Source organism: Notamacropus eugenii, chromosome 4 (assembly GCF_028372415.1).
Source record: "Notamacropus eugenii isolate mMacEug1 chromosome 4, mMacEug1.pri_v2, whole genome shotgun sequence".
Classification (NCBI taxonomy): Eukaryota; Metazoa; Chordata; class Mammalia; order Diprotodontia; family Macropodidae; genus Notamacropus; species Notamacropus eugenii.
Window position 1 is genome coordinate 417,369,753 of NC_092875.1, and position 23,568 is coordinate 417,393,320.

The following is a 23,568-nucleotide window of genomic DNA, read 5'->3' on the forward strand; positions in this document are numbered from 1 at the left end:
TCAGTAGGAGAAGGCCTACATGTCACTCAATAAACTTAGTGCTAAATAATATTGGCGACCCTTCAAGAACCTTGTGTCCGCATGATTACATCTGGTGTTCTGTGATCAGCTGGAGTTCCAGGAAGTTTATGTACAGAGATAATTTTAAAAATATATGAAGCAAAATATTATACTTAGTCATACGGTTGTTTTTTTTAACAAGTCAAGTCAAGGCAACAATAATTTATTAAATACTCACATTGTGCCAGGTGTTGTGCTAAACACAACTCAAAGAAACAAAAACAATCTCTGATCTTAAGAAATTCAGTCTAATGGAAGAGACAACATGCAAATAACTATGAACAAACTCTCTCTCTCTCTGTGTATATGTGTGTGGTGTCTGTGTACACACATAAACACACATTCTCTCTCTATATGTGTGTATATACACACCACATATATGTATTTTATATAAACTTGGAGATAAGCTCATAGATTTATGGGCTAGCATTAAGGGGCACTTAGGAAAGGCTTCGTGTAGAAAGTAGGATTTTAGTTAAGACTTAAAGGAAGCCAGGAGGATAAAAACAAGCATTTACAGACATGAGAGTGGGAAATTGCCTTTGAAATTATCTGTTTCAACCCCCTTCTTTTACAGATGATGAAACTGAGACCCAGAAGGGTAATGACTGGCTCATGGTCAAAACAACTGGTAAACAGGTAAGTGGAAAGCCAAGCTGTGTTTCCTCTACCATGCTTTTTCTCCTTGTTGTTGAGTCATTTCAGTCACACCCAACTCTTTATGATCCCATTTGGGTTTGTTTTTTTTGTCGCAAAGATACTGGAGTAGTTTACCATTTCCTTCCCCATCTCATTTTACTGATGAGGAAACTGAGGCAAATAAGGTTAAGTGACTTACTTGCTCAGTGTCACACAGCTAATAAGTATCTGAGGTGAGATTTGAACTCAGGAAGATGTCTTCACTCTATCCACCACACTACCTAGCTGGGTACTATGCTACCCAGTCTAAAACATAATTGGTAGATCACTTAGGTTCAGAAATGACCTCTATGACAGTACCCAGAAAGAAGTAGCAGCCAGAGATCTCTCAGTAGAATCTAACTAAAACCTTGACCAAGCTGTTGAATGTTACACATTTTACCATTTGCTCTACACTATGATTTCCTACCTCTAGTACAGTACTAATCATCATACCATATAAGGACCAGATCAAGAAACTGGAAATGTTTAGTTTGGAGAGGAGAAGACATAATCTGTTGTGGAGTGTTTGAAGTTCTGTCTTGTAAGACAAATTAGATTCATTCTACTTGGGCTCCCAAAGGCTGAACTAGGACTGGTAAGTAAAAGATGCAAAGAAGCAAAGTGGTATTTGAAATAAGGAAAATATTCCTGGAAATTGGAACTGACCTATAACTGAATAAGCTGCCTTGGAAAGTACGTGTTCTACCTAACTGGAAGGCTTCAGATCAAAGATAAATGGCTAGTTGTTGGAGATAGGATTCTTATACAGGTAAAGGTTGGACTGGGAGCCATTTGAACTTCCTTAAAATTCATAGATTCTGAGACCGTATAATTTTCTTATACATACGGAATCATTGAGAAAATAGAGAGGGCAGGACTGCTGACCTTGACGTGAGGCTTGGAGCTAATTATCTATTATAAGAAAGCTTTATTATTATCACATGGTTGTTAAGACTGTTAATTTGCAATAGAACATACATTCCTTTAAAGGCAGAAACTGTTTTTCCCTCTTTGTACCCCCAAGTAATACAATGGATATAGGATATAGAGTGCTGAGCCTGGGAACAGGAAGACCTGAGTTCAAATTTTGACCTCAGTTACTCACTAGCTGTGTGACTCTGGAAAAGTCACTTAATCTCTGTTTTCCTTAATCTCCTGGAAAAGGAAAGCGCAAACCTCTCCAGCATCTTTGCCAAAAAAACATCAAATAAGGTCATGAAGAGTTGGACACAACTGAACAACAAATACATTAAATTAGCTATGAAATGAACAAGCATGACCTAATATTAAGAATGGATACATGTAACTTTATTAATGTCTAGTAAGGGAACACGAAAGTAGTGTGGCATAGTGAAGAAAGCTAAATGTGAGTCACTGGACCTGAATTCAAATCCTGAATCTGCCATCTTTGTGACCTTGGGCAAATCACTTCACCCTGCTGGGCCTTTATTTCCTTACCTGTAAAGTGGGAGGGGTGGGTAGGGTGGGGAGAGGATAGCTGCAGGACGTCTAAGGTCCCCTTCAGCTTTCAGTTCGTGATATTATGATCTAAACAAGCAAGAAAGATTAGCCCACAGAGCCAGGAAGAAAGACCACAAAAGAAAAGGCAAGAAATATCTGGAAGCTGGATTCCTGCCAGAGTCCTTCAAAACAGCTGCTAGGGGAGGAGACTCGATTAAGCTTTGTCAAGAATCTATCCATTGTAAAAGAGCACCAGGGTGGGTAGCACGGGATGAAAGGGGGAACCCAAGAAAGGGGCAACCTTTTATTTAAATTAAAAAAAAGTTTGCTTGCTCTTTAAAACAAAGTTTTGGCATCTAGAATCTACAACCACAGTCACAGAATCTCAGCATTTAAGAGCTGGGAGGGACCCTAGGACTCATCTAGGTCAACCTAGAGCTGAACAGGAAAGCTTTCTCTTACAAGAACCCTGACAAGTCATCACCTCGAAGAGCTCAGGTGATGACTGGTGCAGATCCACTCCCAATTTGAACAACTAATTATTAGGAAGTCCTAAATCTGCCTCCAGCAGCTCAGTGGTGCAGATTTAGAGTCTGGAAGACCTGAGCTCCAATCTGGCCTCAGTCACTCACTAGTTGTGTGGGGACTCTGGACAAGTCACTGAACCTCTGCTTTAATCTATCAGAGAAGGAAATGGCAAACCACTCTAGTGTCTTTGCCAAGAAAACATCAGATGAGGTCACGAAGAGTCAGACAGGACTGAAAAGACTAAATAATAACAACATAATCCCTTTCTAAAGGGCTCTACAAATTTGTGAGAAATCAGTCAAGTCTATTGTTCTACAGCTTGCAGATACCACCCTTTTTTTTTCTTTCTTTTTTTGGGGGGGAAAATTGGGACAACTTTTACCTTTCATCAGGCCTAGTGTACCACCCCTTTTCACCAAGATTTTTCAAAGATCATAGACAGTGGCTTAGCGATTACATGTGCTGGCTCTCTCTACACATAGTCTTGCACGTACTGGAGTCATGCCCATGCATAGCTAAACACCTCCGGGATTTCTGCGCCACACCTCTACAAAACCATAGCAAGTCAGCCATTTTTGCTTTTTTTCACCAACACAAACTAGGATAGTTGGGTAGACATGGAGAAAAAGCAGTGGTCGAGATTACAATCTGAGTTCTGCTATATATCTGCTCTGGAATCTTGAGCAAGTTACCCAAAATAATAACAGCTAGTATTTAAATAGTCCTTTAAGGCTTGCAAGCACTTCATACATGGCACTCATTTGATCCTCACAACAACTCTATGAGGTAGGTGCTATTATTATTCCTATAGTAAGAGAATAATTAGAGGAGATAGAGAGAGATTAAATGATTTGCTCAGGGTCACACAGCTAGTAAATGTCTCAGGCAGGATTTGAACTCAAGTCTTCCTGACTGTAAGTCCAGCATGCTATCCATTGCCCCACCTACCTGCTCCAGTTTGAACATCAATTTGTTCATCTATAAAATACAGATAACAATATCTACTCTAGGGGTGGGAAGCCTATGGCCTTGAGGCCACATGTGGCCTTTGACTGTTGAAGGGATGCTGACCAAATGCCTTCTTTACAGCAATCATATGAGCTAGGCATTATAAGTAGTATTACTACCTACTTTGCAATGAAGAAGCTAAGGCTCAGAGAAACTAAGTGATTACTGGAAGAGTTGGATGGCACAAAATAGTAGTGAGAATCATTGCTTCAGGAGCTGAAATGGAATCAGTCCTAGAACTCACAAACCACGGGTTTGGGGCAAGACACTTCATTCTTTGGGTCTCAGTTTCTTCATCTGTACAATGAGAGGGCTAAACAATTTAATCTTTGAGGTTTTTTCCAGCTCTAAGTGGTTATCCTAGGACCACAGACCTAGAGCTAGATAGGATCTCATCTAGTCGAACCGCTTTAATTTTCAGATGAAGACACAGAATGAGGTGAAGTAGGTCCCCCGCTTAGTGACACAGGGAGTAACCAGAGGCAGGATTTGTACTAGATTTGACTCCAGAGTCAGTGCATGCTGTCTCTTGACCTGTTAACTCTTGATCTCTCTGGCTGTTTGTACTCTGCCCCCTCACCTTTTTAGATGATCACCTATAGACTTATCTGCTAGAGGGCCACACGTGGCCTCAAGGCCACAGGTTCCCCACTCCTGACCTACCCTGAGTAGCTTATAGGGTTATTGTTTGGATCCAAAGGAGGTAATGTTGGTTTAAGAGTACTGAAAAGAATTCTACAAATGCAAGATACTGTTCTGTTTGACTGTGTCTAAGTCACTGAACCTCAGTTTTCTTTCTTGTACAAAGAGAGGATTAGACTAGGCAGCCTTTTAAGATTCCTTCCGGCTCCATAGCTATAATGCTATTAAATTGTCTGGACTAATAGAGAAGTGTAATAACATGAATAATTACAAATCTCTGAACGTGAAATTAGGAGAACTGGGATTTAGACCCAGTTCTGCCACTAGAGGCACAAATCACACAAACTTTCTGGGTCTCAGTTTCCACACATGTTAAATGAAGAGGTAATAGTCGATGATTTCTAAAGTCCCTTTCTGCTCTAAATTTCTGTGCTATAGCTCTGCAGTATGATATGTGGTTTACCTGGGAGAAAAACACACAAACGAAGAAAAATATACTCTATTATGCTTTACTTAGGCTAACGCTAAAATGCGTCTGTGTTTTCTGATCACACACTGTTTAGTAAGAAAAGACATCTTAGTGCGCTTATATAACCTATATCAAATTGCTTACCATCTCAGGGAGTGGGGAGGTGAGGGAAGGAAGGGAAAATTTGGACCTCAAAATTTAAAAAAAAAAAAGGATGTTAAAAATGTTTTTGTATGTAATTGGAAGAAATAAAATGTTATTAAAAAGACATCTTAATAATAAATAATCTAAGGGAGGGGTGGTAGTGGTGATGGGGTCTTTTGAGGAAATAGACTAATCAGCCTGAATTTAAAATATACCATAGATAATCCATAGATAATCTCTACCTAGGATGACTATATTTCTGGGAAAAAATGGGTCATGAAGTGCTAAGAAAAATAATGTACCAATATTGATTATTCATCAATAATGGCCACTATTAATGAAACAATCAATGTAATTTTATTAGGTGCCTATTAGGTACGCATCCTTTCCCCCCACAATACTCCTCTAAGTACAGTAATAATACTTCCTGCATTCTTTGACTCGAGATTTCTTGTAGTCTAATGGCACCAGGCCATCAAATAGATTGTAAATCTGTAGCTCATGGAATCTTGCCCTTTCTTCAATGGAAGAATGCCTTTCTTGACAATTCATTTCTTGAATGCCTTTCAATGACTGATAGTATAAACAACGCCAAGATACTGGTGTGTGATTAACTCTGGTAAGAGCTCCGCATTCTGAAACTGGGACTTCAAGGGGTAGAAACTTCTATTATTTATCGTATTGGAAAGCTGAATCAGAAACTGAACTGCAATCACTTAATGCTGACTCATATGGAATTTCTACCTTGGTAACCTCTCCCACATTCATCCCCTTCTTTCTGCTTACATGGCTGACATTCTAGTTTGGGCCCTCATCACTTCTCACCTGTCCTGTGATTTCCTCATTGGTCTTCATGTTTCTAGTCTTTCCCTATCAGACTCTGTCCTTCCCACAACTGCCAAAGAGATTTTCCTAAAGTACGGATTGGACCATGTCTCCTCCCTACAGCTAGTTCCCTATAACCTCTGGAATAGTGCTTTAAGTTTTTGGTCTTAAGACTCCTTTACACTCTTAAAAATTATTGAACCAGGAGCTTTTGTAAATGTGGGTCATATGTGTTGGTATTTTTTTTTATTAAAAATGAAAACATCATAGTATTATTTTGAAACTCATCTTGACTTCCTGGATTCTCAAAGGTTCCCTGACCACACTATGAGAACCACTATTCTAGAACTAAATGGAAACTTCTCTGTTTGGCACTTAAAGCCTTTCACTACTTGGCCCCTATTCACTTTTCCAATCTTATTAAAATTACTCCTTTCTACACACACACACACACACACACACACACACACACACACACACACACACACACACACTCCTTTCTTCACACACATACACAGACACACATTTCTTTCCTCACACACACTACAGGCTAGATAAACTGGATTTCTTTTTCTTCTTCACACATAACACTTTTAACTCATATCTACATGCCTTTCCACTGGCTGTCCCCCTTCCTTCAAATATAGTCCTTTCTCCTCTTAGTCCCTCAGGAGCCTCAGTTGACTTCAAGACTGAGGTAAGGGGTTCATAATCTTTCTTGTATCATGAACCACTCTGATATCTGATGAAAGCCTATGAACCCCTTCTTGGAATAAGTCTTTAAATGCATAAAATAAAATACACAGGATAACAAAGGAAACCACTTCTAATGAAATAAAGATGTAATTTTTTCCCATCCAAGTTCACAGCTCCTCCCGCCGAAACCTATCTCTGAATTCTAGTCCCAAGAACATTTATTCTCCATCACACTAATAACAACAGCTAATAACTTATATAGCATTTACTATGTGCCAGTCACTATGCTAAGCTCTTTACTATTATTATCTCATGTGGTCCTCACAACAACCTCAGGAGATAGGTGCTGCTATAATCCCCATTTCACGGATGAGGAAACTGAGGCAGAAAGAAGTAAAGTGACTTGCCCAGGGTCACACAGATAGTTAATGTCTGAAACTGGATTTGAACTGCGGTCTTCTTTATTCCAGGCCCTGCACTTGAACTTTATTCCCTTCTCTCGATCTTCCCCTCCCCCAAAGTTGATACTACCTCCCCTTCCCCCATCATCTTTTATCTATTTCTACCTAAATATGAACATTTCCCCGGCTACTCTGAAAGTTCTGCAGGGACAGGGATTGTTTCACTTCTGTCTCTCTATCCTTAATGATTGGCACAGTTCCTTGCATGCAGTAGGTGCTAAATAAATGTTTATTGCTCAATGACATCACAGTAGAAAATGTTAATGCATTTTCAGAACATCTGTTCTGCAGACTATCCCTTCCTTATTTGCAGAGGATACTTGGTAGAAATAAGATTGAGAGAATTCCCTGTAAAAATTTTAAGTAATTTTAAAGTGTGTGTGTGTGTGTGTGTGTGTGTGCGTGCATGTGTGTGTGTGTGTGTGTGTGTGCTGAATGTTAACCTGGTTGACCTGACATCTTGGAAATAACTTAGTTACAAGGCAGTGGTATACATGGCAAGGTTCTGCACCTCATTATTTTTCCTGTCATCCTAGACCATAGAAGAGTTTGCTGCTACTCTGGAGAAAGTTTCTCTCCACTGTTCTACCTGGATGCCTTATGTTTCACCTACACACATTCTTGTTTCTGAAACAAGAAAGAGAAACAGAATAAAAGTCAAGTAAAAATTAATTATATAGGATGGGACATGTTGTGAATCATCTGAAAATGGTTTTAAAATATCCAACAGGCAATCCCCATTTTATTCCTGCTTCAAATTGCATCTGTTTACTCCACGATGCCAGTTCAAACAGAGCCCATAGCTTTTATTCTTGATAGGCTCACACACCAGGTTCAGGAGCTTGCTCAGTTTCTCCAGGTTGCCTAAGCTTATCATTTCATCTTATTGATGGAGGAAGGCCATCCAATGGTATTGTGGATAACTGTAAACTATACAGTAGTCCAACACTTCCCATTGATCTCTTAAATGGCAAATCAATATCCCTTTCTCAAGCCTCGATCCTTTTGAAACCTTTGACACTTGATCATCCTTTTCTTCTCTCTAGGTTTTCAGGACACCACTCACTCCTGGTTCTCCTCCTGTCTCTAAGAATACTTCTCCATCTTCTTAGCTGTATCCTCATCCAGGGTACACTCTAGAATTGTCCACAAAGACCCTCTTTTCTTCTCCCTCTTTCACTTGGTGATGTCATTGGCTCCCATGGACTTAATTACCATTTCTATGCTGATGATTCTCAAATCTACCTATTCTCCTCTCACTTCTCTACTGACCTGACTCTACGGACAGCCTTTCAGACATTTTGAACTGGATATCCAGTAGACATCTTAAAATCAACATGTCTCAAACTGAACTCATTATCTTTTCCCCAAAACCTTTCCCATCCACCCCCATAACTTCCCTATTACTTCTGAAAACAAGACCATTCTCTCAGTCCCTCAGGCTTGCAACCCACATGTCATCCTCAACTCCTCACTGTCTCTCATTCCCCTTTTCCCCATACCCAATCTATGACCAAGGTCTGCCAATTTTACCTTTACAACATCTCTTTATGTTCTATGTGACACTGCCACCACTCTGATACAGGACTTTATCACCTAATACCTGAACTATTATAATAACCTGCTGGTAGACCTGCCTTCCTTAAGTCTCTTCCTCCTCTAATCCACCCTCTATTCAACCCCCAAAGTGAGTTTTCCTAAAGTGCATGTCTGATTATGTCACTCTCCCCACTCCAAAACTCCAGTGACTTCCTATAAACTCCAGGATCAAATAGGAAATGCTCTGTTTGACATTCAAAACCCTTCATAATTTAGGCCCCTCCTACCTTTCCATTCTTCTTATACCTTACTCTCTATCACACACTCTTTAATTCAGTGACACTGGCTTCTTTCTGTCCCACAAACAGGACACACTCTATCTCTTGGCTCCAAACATTCTCTGGCAGTCCCCTGTGCCTAGAATGCTACCTCTCATCATCTCTGCCTCTTGGCTTCCTTCAAGTCACAGCTGACATCCCACCTTCTACAGGAAGACTTTTCCAATCCCCTTAATTCTAGTGCCGTCTTTTAATTATTTTCTATTTTTCCCTGCATGTACCTTGTTAGTATATGTTTGCTTTTGTTGTTCGTTTGTATGTGTGTTTTTCCCATTAGACTGTGGGATCCTTGAGGACAGGTACTGTCTTTTGTCTTTTGTATCTCCAGTGCTTAGCACTATGCCTGGAACACACCAGGCACTTAATAGATATTTACTCAGTAGTAATACCACTTTAAAAATCATCTGTGGTAACATTTATGTAAAGAGCTCCAAAGCAGAAACATCCTTCATCAATACCAATTAGTATCTCCTCTGCAACTTACAGTCTTAGCTGGCAATTTTAATGCACAAATAAAAAATATATTTACACCATTATGTTTTTGCATATCACATGGTTTCTGGAAACATGCTACAAAGAAAACCAAAGAATGCCAGTATATGATGCGGAGGATGGGGAGTGGCAGTGAGGGCAGGATTTGGAAAGTGGAATAATATATCGATTTTAATTGTGGGTCAGTTAGGCCATTTGGACAATATGAAATTCACAAACTCACAGAATGACTTGAGAGTCAGAAGGAACCTCATTGGCTACCTCATCTAACCCATATATTAAAGGAATCCCTACTCCAACAAGTTGAATCTCATCTTGTTAGGTTTAGCCCAATGCTTTAGTTTCTTCAGATCCTACTGGATCCGGATTCTGTTATTTGTGAATCTGATGAACAGGCTATCTATACTTTTATCCAAATCATTTATAAAAATATTGAATATAGCATGGGGTTAAACACAGAACCCCAGGAGATTTCCTGGTGACTTCTTGCCATATTAAGATTGAACCATTAGCAAATACTCATTGAGTCTACCATCCAACCAGTTTTAAATCTATCTGTATTATCTAATCTACTTTCTCCACAAGAAAAGAATGAGATATTTCATTGAAAGCTTTGCTAAAATTCTACATCTACAGCATTTCTCTCATTTACAATTTCATAATTCTATAAAGTAAGAAAGTGAAATTAGTTTGCCATGAAACTGTTCTTGATGATGCCATGCTGGTTTCACTTTTCCCCTTTCTACTGGAAATGAGCCTTCCCCCCTCCCCCTTTCTATTTTAATGAACTTTTCTAGAACTTTCCCAAGAAGCAAAGTCAAGTTCACTGGCCTGTAGTTTACACAGTCTCCTTTCTTTTCTTTTTGGAAAACCAGAACATTTTCTCTTCTCTTATCTTGTGGAACCTCTCTTGTTTTTCATGACCTTTCAAAGATCAACAACATTGGCTCAGTAATTACATCTGCAAGTTCTTTCAGGGTCTGGGGATGTAGTACTAGGCCAGGCAACTTAGATTAATCAAGGGGAGCAATGACCTCCTTACTTATCTTGAATATCAATACTTTGTTAGTCATTTTTGTTCTGTCATTTCCAGAATAAAGGATACTCTCTTTTGCAGAGAAAATAGAAACAAAAGCATTCCTTGGTTTAGCATTCAAGATCCTTCACAGAATGGTGCCTATTTATTTCTCTATTTCCCACCATGGTCCTACACAAACCTCATATTCCAAACCCAGTGGTCTCTACTTCTTGTTCTTTGAACAGGTCACATATATTCCTTCCCATGTAGCTTTGTTCGTGACATTCTTCCATCTTCCCATCCACTTCTATCAAATAATATTCTACTTCCTCATTTCCTTTTATGTCCAACTTTTCCCCAGAGGAACAATTCAAGGCCTACCTTCTTTAGAATTTCTCTAATCATCCCCACTTGTGATGGAATTCTATAGCACTCACTGTGTGTCTTGCTCATACCCACCTGGCACATGCTACCTTGTGTTCTTATTTATCTTCTGTGTGTATGTCTCCTATCTCCCCGACTATGAGTATAAATTCAAGAGGGATGGGGAACTTATCTCACACTTCCAAATATCCTCAAGTGCCCAGCAGAGTGCCCTGCAAACAACTCAGTAAGTATTTATTGGTAAAGATGATATGACTTGATAATGTTACTTTAAATTCCCTAAACCTAGATCAACTGATGGTGGAAAGGAAACCAAGGGTAAGAGTGTTAAGTGATAGGGAAACATGAGCCTAGAATTAAACATTTTCTATTGGGAATCCAAAAATGAGTAATTCAAGCATAGAAAATCCAGAACAGAATATGCTTTCTGTTCCTCATTAGATCACATCCATCCATCATGTATTCCTTCACTAACCATGTATTACACAAGATAATCAAACCAGGTTCCACCACACCCTCAAGGACTTTACAATCTAGGTCTCTCACTTAATTCTCATTAAGTCCCAGGTACAAGTAAGTATCAGTGCTTGCTTTCAGAACTGTTTCTGTGCACTTAATTATTTCCCTGGGTCTAGAATTAATGCCCCCTCCCCCAGGAATACTGAGATCAGATGGCATCATCATTTTCAGCAACCAAAATGGAATCTCAGTTTTCTCATGCATTTGACGTACATTTCTCTTTAAATAGTAGGTTTGTTTCAAAAACAAAAACTTCATTTATCCTTCATTCGCTAATTGTGTGATGATTTAAAATACAAAGAAACTCTTTCACAAGATCAGATGATCCCTAGTATGACAGGTTAAATGTTACAGAAGATTTTTTACTATATATAGTTCTTTTTTTAAAAATCCATGTCATATCTGAATCTGTGTGAAAATGCATCATGTTATAACAGGATTCAATCCTAACTTTTTATGGGAAAGTTTGGGAGAGGGAAACGCCTTGTTTAAACAGACAAAAAAATCAACAAACCTCCCATGAAGACTTCTGTGACGTTTGGAAGTCTATCTATCAAATAAGTTGTTCTGGGAACCTCAGTGAATACTAGGTCAGGTCATAGAAGAGGGGCAAGGTGAATGATGCTCAGCAAATTAGTGACTGAGTTTTCCTTAGGCGATACAGAACTCTGACATACCGATTTTGCATTTGTCATTCGGGGCTCTGGATAATGCTGCAGCAAGCATATGTCAATAGTGGCTCTCCCAGCTGTCACCAATGGCAATATGATTTAGGTGCATTAAATTGCACAATCTGAGTTTGCCAAGAGATCTCAGGTTTCTTAGGCCAAGGCTGCAAATACACTCTACACACTTTTGTGGTGCTGAAGGGGTACTAAAATATACAGGATGGTAAACCAATGTAAGGTCATTTAATTCTTCCAGTCACAAGAAGGTCACAGTAGTTAGAAGAAAGGGACATTACTGATAGATGGTATAAATGACTCCAGGTAGTACATGGGAGTCAAGGGTGAAGATTACAATTCTCCACAGGTGGCAACAATATTCATGACAGACTTTATTTTGTTTGTGTGAGGCACAGGGAGCTGTTATGATATAAACCATGCACATGTGTCTCATACATCCCCATATGCTACTTTGCACATAGCAGCTGCTTAATGAACCAAGGGATAAGCCAAGTAACCTGGTTAATAAGTGCTCCATTTGTTTGTGGATGTCTCAGTGACCCCTATGCCTCCATTCTTACTACTGAGAGGCCACTCCACATCTTCTTTCCTACCTTTCACATGCCTACTTGACAGGTTTGCACCATTCCTATTTTGTTCTGAGTGGCCAGGCCACTGACTCACTGCCTTTTGCAACTATGCTGCCAGTTACCATTTCCAAAGACCTCTTCTTTGCAGGTAACCTGCAAGGTACCCACAGAGGTGAGTTCTGCACCTCAAGGCAAACCAAGAAGGAGTTCTCTACTGGCTGCTTTTACCAATCAGTGCTCATTGGTAAATCAGCTTCTCTCAGGGGATTCTTTAAGGAGGCCATCGTATATTTTTTTAGAAGAAGAATTTATGAAGATGAATAGCTACAATTTATGCATCTGGAAATGCAAATGAAAGAACATAGCCCAGAGACCTATGAGTTCACAAATTAAACGCCACCCAGAACAAATAACGATGAACAGTGATTTCTAACAAAATAATTTACAAAATGGCACAAGACACAGAAAGGAGTTCCTAGAATAGGAAGAGTAAGGAAGGGCTAAAGAATTAGGTTTCATTGACCTAAAGAAAAGAGGGTTGAGGTCAAGGCTTGGGGAGGTTAGGGTTGCATCAGGGGCTGCTGCAAATGTAGGCGGGATTACAGCATAACTGACAGTGACCAGCTGTTCTCCCTTTCCACCGTGGCCAGAAAAAGACAGACTGGACTTAAATTAGCAAAAGAGGGATTCTGGTTAGAATTCACAGGCTCGAGAGGGTTGAAAGACACTAAGCTGTATCACTAATGGAACCCACAGAGCCTCTTTAAAGAACAAGTTTATGGGTTCTACACATACATTCTTATTAGCCACATTTCACACAGTGATTGTAGAAAACAGAAAACAAATAAATTAATTTAACAAAAAAATAAAGAAAAATGTATAGACGACAATCTCTCTGGGTGGTTTAAGTGCAGTTTTGCCTGAAAGCAGAAGAACATAAGAGATGAACTCTCAATGGAGTTTATTTATTCCAAGGAAAATACAGTATTTTCCTGGTGATCCTTATGATAAAATGCACTTTGTTTAGGAGATTAAGAGGGAGAGAGAGTAAGAATAAGAAATAACTGTAACCCACTGACCTTGGAAACCTTACCTGGTGATTTGGCACCACGGGAATTTGGCCAATAGTGCTTTCAGGAGGTTGTCTCCATCCTTGCCCATTAAGGTCCTCTTCCCAGCCTCCTGATTCTGTGATTTTGTTTCTTGTTAATCCTAAAGAGGAATCAGAAACAGAGAGAGCTGATAGGCAGAACCTTCATGTTTCACATTTATAAACTGGCTTTCAATGGGGATAAGTAATGTGACAGAAGTATACATAAAAATTATGTAGCACCTAGAAGGAAGGCATCGCCATCAAAGTTGAAATCCAAAACTTAAAACATTCATTCATCAGCAAAAAATTATTAAGCACAGGAAAATTTTGTTTCACTGGTACATATAAATAAATACCATAAGGAAATATTGCTGATGCAATAGTATTTTAATAGATGGCTCCCTCTCGGTTGAGTAAATACCCCTTCCCCAATTACTTAAGCGTTGTAGAAAACTAGAGGCATTTACAAAACAGGTTCATTCTGACACAGAACAGCTTCAACCAGTGGCAGCTTTTGGTAAGCAAAGGAAGAGTACTATATTGTCACTAAATTTTACTTTTATTGTTGGGGGGGAGGGTTAATTGAACATGGCTAATAACTATATAATTCTAAGAAGTTTTCTGTTAAAAAAAAATCACTGTCACACAGTACAGTGGAACAAGTTATGTAGGAAAACAAAAGGATCCCAGATTTTGAACCCAAGGCTTTGTCCTAGTTCTGCCCCTAACAACCTGTATGGCCTCTAGTAAGTCACTTTGAATATCTGGGCCTTAATATCCTCACTGACCATTCCATACATCTATTCCATACACTCTGTCCTTACCCCTGCCTGCCTCCTAGAATTCCTTTTTTCCTTTAAGATGCAGCTCAGGCACCATCTTCTGCCTGGTCCTTTTCCCCAAACTACCTTCCACATTGGAGGTTAGGGGGACAGCACCCCGTGATCTGGAAAATCTGTGTAAAATTTTTTGACCCTCCTTTCATACCAGAGAAGATCTGATTTTTTTTCTTTTTCTTTTACAGTAGCTTATTGTAAACTTTGGGTTAAGTATTTGGTCATAAATTCGGTGATGTCTGCTGGCCTTCTCATGTTGCCTGTAGCTTCTGCAAAACTCCCCCTCAAATTCTCATTTAATTTCTAATACTGACCTGTAATATACTGAAATCAAGATGGGGAAGCTCACAGTGCAGAAGGGAGAACTACTTTCCACATATTTGTATTAATCTAGTTTGTATATCTGCTACGCATATATGTATATTTTGTATCTATTTTGTACATATATTTGTATATAAATATATTTTGTATATTTCTTATTTCTCTCATTAGAATGTAAACTTCTTTCAAATAGCATTATTTCATTCTCTGTGCTTCTATCCTCAGTGCCAAGCATCATGCCTGGGACGTCAGAGCTAAATAAATACTTGTTGACTAACTGATTTGTACAATGAGAGGCCTGGCTTAGAAGATCTCTGGGGTTCCTTACAGCTCTAGATTTTCATGAATCTATAATTTTTGTGCATTCAGGAAGGCAATTTTTTTCTGTATCTATGGTTTCCTAACAATTCTATTTCACTTGTAACGTGCATATTTTAAACAGTGGTCTAATTATGAACATCGTTACTGAATTATGCTATACAAAATGGTGCATTTCTCATGGGACGTGGGTCTTAAGGACTTCTTCCCATATCTCCATGCTCTTACAAGTTGAGACAGAAGTCTGTCTTGTTTTCTCCAAAGTCCAGGCCTATAGTCACACAATAAAGATATATTCCTATGCTTATCTTCAAAGATCATTGAGAGGAAGATAGGTATTTGTCCTCCCAGATTACAAAGGAAGGAAATAAATATTTGTTAAGTTTCTTATTTATTAAGTTTTGAATATATACCAGGCACTTTATAAACACTTTATAAATATTATCTTACTTAATCCTCACAACAAGCCTGGGAAGAAGAGTGCTATTATCATTCCCATTTTACAGTCAAGGAAACTGAGGCAGAAAGGTTGAGTGACTCGTCTTGGATCATCTAACTAGTAAACACTTGAGTCGAGATTTGAACTCAAGTCTTTCTGACTCCAGGTCCAGAGTTCTATTCACTGCACCATCTAAATGTCTCTAGAGTTGTTCTCCTTTACTTTTCTTTATTATCACTGTCTGATATTTTCAGCCATTTCTGATCTATAGCCCTTCCTTGAACCATCACCACTGCCAATTGTTGCCATGCTGTTAGGTTTCATTTTTGCTTCTCTCTTCCTTATTTCCTTTCTTTTTATTTCTTGCTTATATGTCTCCTGTTGTTTCCACTCTGCTCCAGAGTAAAAATAAAGATCTTTGTAAATAGAGTTGCATCATAAGTTTTAGATTAGAAAAAAATCCTTAGAGGTCATCTATGTCTAAGCTTCTCAAGTTACAGACAGGGAAACTGAGGTTTATCAATGAATAGGTCAGCCTTTCTACCTCCTTTTGGTATCCCTGGACAAGTTATTTAACTTCCTGGGTCTCATTTTCCTTATCTGTAAAATAAAAGTGTGGGATCAGATGACTTCTAAGGCTCTAAATCTATGATCAATCAATCAAACGGTCTACAAGCATTTATATGTAGGAAGCACTTGCTATGTGCCAAGCATTGTAGTAGGCACTGGAGATCCAAAGATAAAATGGAAGAAGACCCTGCCCTCAGGGTGCCTGCATTTCATTTGCAGGAGGAAAAAAATAAACAAAAATAAAATATACAAAATATTATACAGAAAGACTATAAGTTGAATTTGGGGGAGGTAGAAGGCACCAGCATCTGGGAAGATATGGAAAAGATACAGAGAAGATGTCACTTGAACAGAGTTTTGAAGGAAACCGAAGGATCTAAGGTGAAGATGAAGTGGGAATACATCTGAGGCATGGAAGTAGCTAACGCAAAGGAGACGAGATGGAGAGTAGAATGTAAGGAATAGCATGGAAGCCCACTAGGCAGGACCATTGAGTTTAGGAAGGGGATTAATGAATTATAAATTTATTGAAGGTGGGGAATGTGTGTGACGTGGTCAGACCCACACTTTAGGAAAACTGTTTTGGCAGCTGTGTGAGAGAATCCTATGAACCTATGAGTTTATGAGTCTATGACCCTATGATATTTCTAGTGGTACAGGTTAGGTGGGGGAGGATCTACTCTGAGGAATTCTGCCTAGAGACCCAGAACTTAAGTAAACCAATTTAAGTAAAGCCAAGGTGGAAAAATGAATTGTACATTGCAACAAATCTTTGACTAATCTTTTGGAATTAAACCAGTTTTCATTACTGAACCAAAATTCACTGGCAAAGGACTCAGGCTACCTTTTCTTGTCTTGGGCTATGCCTCAAGAAGGGCTGAACTGAAAACAGATGTCCTTGAGTTGAAAGTGAGTTAAAGAAATCTCTGTGTTCTCAGAGCCATGTGCCTGACTATGAGATAAGAAGCATGCCCCATATTCCTGAGGATGAGGCAAAGACAACATGTTTTTCTTTTCATTTGGATTCCTTGTTTTCCAATCCTCAAAAAACTGGCTGACCTCTGGAAGCACCTGTCTTACCTCTCTGGAAAACTTTTTTTTTATTTCTCTGAAAAAAATCATATTTATAACTTCTGAAAAACTGCTGCCCCAGCCCTAACCAGGCCTAAAAGGCCAACCTACTGATTAACTTCATGATGTGTGCCTGAAGTCTAATTTAAGCTGAAGTATGAATCATATTTTTAGTTAATGAATTGTGCCCTGTTCACATGAGGCTTGCAAAGTTGGTCCAAAGCATAGCATTTAACAGTCCTAAGTTCAGTCGTATGTGAGTCATATACTTGTCGGCAGAAATCTCTTTTCCTAGGATTCCCAAGTCTATTAGCAATATAAAAGCTAGAGCTAGAGATGAAATCGTCATAGTAAGGTATTTAAAGGTAAAGGAAGTGCACTTGAGCAAAGAGGGGACTGTTTCTAAATTAATCAGTCCCATCAATCAGCTCTCAAGGGCTTATTAAGTGTCTCCTCAGTGCACAGAGCTGGCAGAGAAAACCTTGGACTGAGATCTGAAGCACAAGATAAAAATAAGGGCCAGTCCTTGGAATGTAGGCCAGGGCATTACAATCACCAGGTCTGGATTTTGGGAGTGACCACTGTCTTTCAGTTCTACTATATGGATGTAAGGTCTGTGACCCAATGGGTTCAGGTCTAGTCAAGTAGCATTTTAGATTCTTTTTTGGCCTGGCCACTGTCCCTTAGGTTCAATGATTAGACCCTAGGCTAAGAAGAGCCTTCCTCTGCTGTCTTCTTCACACTATGTGACCTAAGCTATCATCAGTATAATTTTGGATGATAATGATCATCTTGGATCACAAAACAGCCTCACATTGGATACAGGATGCACACTGAAGTGCAACTGGACGTGTTCAACTGGAAAGTTCTAAAGCTAACAAATAATTCCTGAATGCTCAACACAATGGCCCTGTCATACCTGCTGTTCATCTCTACTGCCTTCTTAGACAAGAACAATGTCCCTTAGTTTGCTTAATAGGATGCAGGAGGCTCTGGAAAGGATTACATCACCCTTATGATAACTGTAATAGTATGACAATATCATCTATTGTGAATTCTTGCTTTTCATCACCAAGACTCATTAGGGAAATTCTCCTCCCCTCCCCCCCCACCAAAGAAAAAAGTTAATTTAAAGAAAATAAAGAAGGGGCAGAGGAGGGACTACACTCACATCTGATTTCTTCCTCTCTCCAGAATTACTGTCCAGCCTGACCATTCAAATGATTGCCAAGTCTTGTTTCTACCTCTGTAATTCCATACCTATTCCTGTCTCTGCTTCCCCTGTCACCTATCATGTCCAGGTCCAAATTAACTGTTATCTAGATGATTACAATGGGAGAGCTAGGTGGCAGCAGGAGGTAAAGTGTTGAGCCTGGAGTCAGGAAGACTCATCTTCCTGAGTTCAAATCTGGCCTCAGACACTTATGAGTTGTGTGATCCTAGGCAAGTCACTTAACCCTGTTTGCTCCAATAAATTGGAAAAGAAAATGACAACTCCAGTATCTTTGCTAAGAAAATCCCAAATGGGATCATGGAGAGTTGGACACAATTGAAATGATTGCACAACAAAAAAACAGATGATTACAACAGTATTTTAGTTGGGACCCTGTCCTCCATTTCAATGCCCTATCATTCATTCTATATACCATGGACAGATTTATCTTAGTATAAGGTACTGTGCCTTTTAGGCGCTGCCCTTTCACATTGAAACAGTTTGGTGCTGAAAGGGGCGAAAAAAGTACTTTTGCAATAAAGAAAAATAACTTAATTCAACAAATAAAGGATGTGATGTCTTACCTCTTTCACAAATGAACACTTTGGTAGCTAACAGTAATGGAAAAAAGAACTTGTTTAGTTTAAAAAAACTGCTAAATCTGAACATAAGGACATAGTTTTCAGATAGGTGGTGAGTAATTGAGTTGCAAAAGGTATAGGAAATAAATTGTTGAATAAATGTGTGGGCTGAATCACTATGTAAAGGATTTAGGGTCATGCTCCTTTTGGATGTGAAGTTTAAAGAGTGCAGGAAAAGAACTTTAATTTATTAAAAACTGCTAAAATTCAAGTATAAAGTAAGAGTTGTCAGAGAAAGACTCTTTTTCAAGTGAACCTCTGAAAACTACAAAATGATTAGAGCTAACAGGACATTGTGTTCCCTTCACTCATTTCCATGCAACTATTTTAAGGCTTAAGAAGGTAAAACTCAAAAAAGAAAACTCAAACAACTGGACTCTATGGGGTGATTAATAAAGGTCTTCCACCTACTAAGTGCCTTTCATACACTAAGTGTTTAATAAATGCTGGTGCTGTACATTATCGTTCCACTTCATGCAATCTTTATATTGATACTCCTAACTGAAAATCACCTCTTTCTCTTCTTAACTCCATGGATAGCACCTTGTACCTCTTATTCTATCTTCACATTTTCTTTTATAGTTACCTATATGCATGTCCTATGTCCTCTTCTATATCACAAACATCATTACAGCAGAGATTATCATACTGTATTTATCCTTGCCACCCCCCAAGTACATTTAGGTCTTCAGTCATGTTCAGTCATGTCAGACTCTTTATGACCCCAGTTGGGGTTTTCTTGTCAAAGACACTGGGGCAGAGATGAGTGTTCCTGACTTTAGATCTGGTGCTGTATCCACTGAAACACTTAGCAGCCCAAGTCCAAGTGCATAGGACATACTAAATACTTAATATATATTAAATGTATATTTCTAGAAATTCATAGTGGTACAAAAATAAGTCAACAAGCAAGTAAAATCATTATGACCCAAGACTTCAAAGAGCTTTTAAAAAAATGTCCCCTCCCTCACATTGAAGAGAACAGAGGGATGGATTATTCTATAAATGTTACATAAATATGAATTAACATATTAAAAAACCCTTAGTTCCATGTTCTTCCATCTTTATTATTTTTCAAAAGTATGAACAAGATCCAGAAAGATGAGGAACAAGATGTGCCAACCCTACCTTATCCCTCTTCTCCTATTATCAATGAATACTAAACTGTCTAGAATAAAATTTCATAGAATTACGGCATTTTAAAACTAGGAGGCAGCTAGGTGGCACAGTGGATAGAATGCCAGCTCTGAAGTCTGGTAGACCTAAATTCAATTCTGGCCTCAGATACTTCCCATCTCTGTGACAGTCATTTAACCCTGTTTGCCTCAGTTTTCTCATCTATAAAAGGAGCTGAAGGAGGAAATGACAAACCACTCCAGTATTTTTGCCAAGAAAACCCCAAAAGGGGTAATGAAGAGTCAGATTCAACTGAAACAACTGAACAACAAAATAGAACGACTCTTAAAGATCATCTAATCCAGCGTGTTTAACCCATAGTCCACTAATCCTTTGGGATCCATGGTTACATTTCAAGAGGTCTGGAGACTTGGATGGGAAAAGAATGTTTCTTTATTTATTTTCACAAATTTTATTTTCATTATCTCCCAACCAAAATTCAGTATTTCTTTTAACTATAAATATAGGTAACAAGCCACAGTGGTATTACACCTCACCAGTCTGCCAAAAGGAGCCATGACACAAGTCAGGAACTCTGATCAAGTCTAATACATTAATTTACACAAATGGGAAAGTGATCTTAAAAAGACAACTAATATTACTAGGAAGCTATAAATATTAATAGTATAGTAGTAGAAAGGACGAATTTAGTACTATTTAACCTTTGTGAATCACCACCAACTCTCTACCACACCACTAGTCTAACCTTTTTCTCTTGAAGGTGAGTAAACTGAAGCCAATGGAAGTTGAGACTTGCCCAAGGACATACAGATTGCACAGTATTTGAACCTGGATCCTATGACTTTGGGGTCAGTGTTATTTCCCCTCCACCACACTGACCTGTATGACAAACTTCTGATCATTTTCCCAGTGTCATTCATCGCCATTTAGGAGCTAGACTACCTCGCAGCTCTATGTTGGCTGAGATTTGATATTTCTTGAAAGAATTGCCCCATGCAACATTCACATTCCTACTATTCGACATCACATTTTTTTGGTTTTGCTTTTATTTTGTCAAGAAGCCAAATGGCACTCATATCCTTCAGCCTTTCAGACAAATAGGTCAAACAGTGTTAGCTGAAAGGAATTCAGTCCATCAAAACACACAAAAATATGTGCTAAAATAATAACAATATCACCTAACATTTAAATGTCTACTTCATGTAGGGCACTGTATTCTGAATGACATTTCACTGGCAGTTGAAGATAATTCATTTCATGTGACAAGCTTCATCTCCCGCGGAGTAATGTGCTATGAAGTATTTCAATAGCTTGGTGATGAGAAGTCTAACTGATAAGCCGGTCTCAAGGAATACGGAGATCTCTACTCTAATACTCTGATAGACCATTAGAGCTAGAACGTACTGTTAGGATCATTTTGTCCAACCTGCTCATTTTACATATTAGGAAATTTGAGGCTTAAAGAGGTTAAGTGACTGCCTTGATGCTACTCAGTGAATTAGTGGTAGAACAAGGATGGCTTTTAACTGTCCAACCCCTTAAGAAAGACTTCTGGCTTAGCCGGGACATTGCATTTAGGAAGGACACAGGGAACTTGAAGTAGAGGCAGCAGGGACCAACAAAAATGACTGAAGTTGGAAACAGAATCTATAGAGAAGTTTTTCTAAGTTGGGAACATCCAAGAGATTTTTTTTTTTTCGGAAGGATGGTCTCATGCTCTCCCTTGCCACCAATGATAAAAAAAAAAAAAAAAAAAAGAACCTAAATACTAGAATGACCAAGCATGTAAATTGGCACAAAATTTTTTTATCATAATTTTACTTTGAAATGTAAATTTTCATCCTATTCCTTTTCTTTACTATATGATTTAAAAATATACAGGTCAGTGTGATGGAGTGGAAATAACAGTAAATCCAAAGTCATTCCAAACATAGAATCCAGATTCAAATTTGTAAGAGGACAAGGTTAGATGAGATGAACTCTGAGGTACCCTCTAGGTGACACAGTATATAGAGTGATGAACTTGGTGTCAGGAAAATCTGAATTCAAATCCCATCTCAGACAACACTTAATATCTGTGTGAAGCTGAGCAAGTCACTTAACTCTTTGAGCCTCAGTTTCCTCTCCTATAAAATGGGACAATGATAACACTTATCTCAGAATTGTAGAGACAATAAAATGAAATAGGGTATTTTGCAAACCTCAAATTGCTGTATATATTTTAGTTATTATTAGCTATTATTTTTATAATCTAAACCACTGTCCTCAAGATTTTAAAAAATCTTTGTTTATTTTTAACATTTATTTTTAAAAATTTTTAAAGAAAAATTTGAGTTCCTTTGGGCACAGTTCCAAATTATTCTCCAGAATGGCTGTATTAGTTCATAACTCCACCAACAATGAATTAGTATCCCTATTTTTCTACATTTCCTCCAGCTTTTTTCATTTTCCTTTTCTGTTATGTTAACCAGTCTCATAGATGTCAGGTGATGCCTCAAAGTTGTTTTAATTTGCATTTCTCTAATCGATAGTGATTTAAAGCATTTTTTCATATGCCTACAGATAACTTTGATTTTTTCTTCTAAAAGTTGCCTATTCATATTCTTCGACTATTTATCAATTGGGGAATGGTTCACATATTTATAAAGTTGTCTCAGTTCCCTATATATTTGAGAAATGAGGCTTTTATCAGAAAAACTTACAAAATGTCTTTCCCAGTTTCCCTTCTAATTTTGTCTGCATTGATTTTGTTTGTGCCTAACCTATTCAATTTTGTGTAATCAAAATTATTAATTTTATTTGCTGTGATCCTCTCTATCTCTTGTTTGGTCATAAACTCTTACCTTATCCATAGATCTGATAGGTAAAATTTTCCGTATTCCCCCAATCTGCTTATGATATCAAACTTTATGTTGAAATGATGTACTTACCTTGGTATATGATATGAGATATTGGTGTTGCCTAGTTTCTGCCAAACTGCTTTCTAGTTTTACCAGAATTTTTTGTCAAATAGTGAGCTCTTGCCCTCAAAGTTTAGATCTTCAGGTTTTGTACCTCATCTATTTCATTAATTCACTATTCTATTTCTTAGTTGGAACATGATTGTTTGCATCATTATTGCTTTGTAACACAGTTTGAAATCTGGTACTGATAGGGCACCTTCCTTCATAGTATATTTCCATTAAATCCTTTGATATTTTTGACCTTTTGTTTTTCCAGATGGATTTTATTTTATTTTCCAGATCTAGAAAAGAATTCTTTGGTAGTTTGGTATGGCACAGAATAAATAAATTAATTTAGGTAGTACTCTCATTTTTATTATATTGGTTCAGCCTACCCATGAGCAATGAATATTTCTACTGTTTAGGTCCATCTTTATTTGTATGAAAAGTGTTTTATAACTGTGTTC

At 38.2% G+C, this 23,568-nt stretch overlaps 1 protein-coding gene across 3 annotated transcripts in view; it reads right to left on the bottom strand.

The window, feature by feature from the left end:
* Positions 1–13,728, bottom strand: part of GHR (growth hormone receptor) — a 253,968-nt gene extending 240,240 nt beyond the window's left edge. For 2 of the 3 annotated variants that reach the window (XM_072605726.1, XM_072605728.1), the window contains exon 1: positions 13,614–13,728. The gene's annotated coding sequence lies outside the window, so the exon portion shown is untranslated. Of the gene's footprint in view, positions 1–13,599 lie in introns of all 3 variants that reach the window. The other variant, XM_072605727.1, reaches the window with a different exon arrangement.
* Between the last annotated feature and the right edge of the window lie 9,840 nt (positions 13,729–23,568).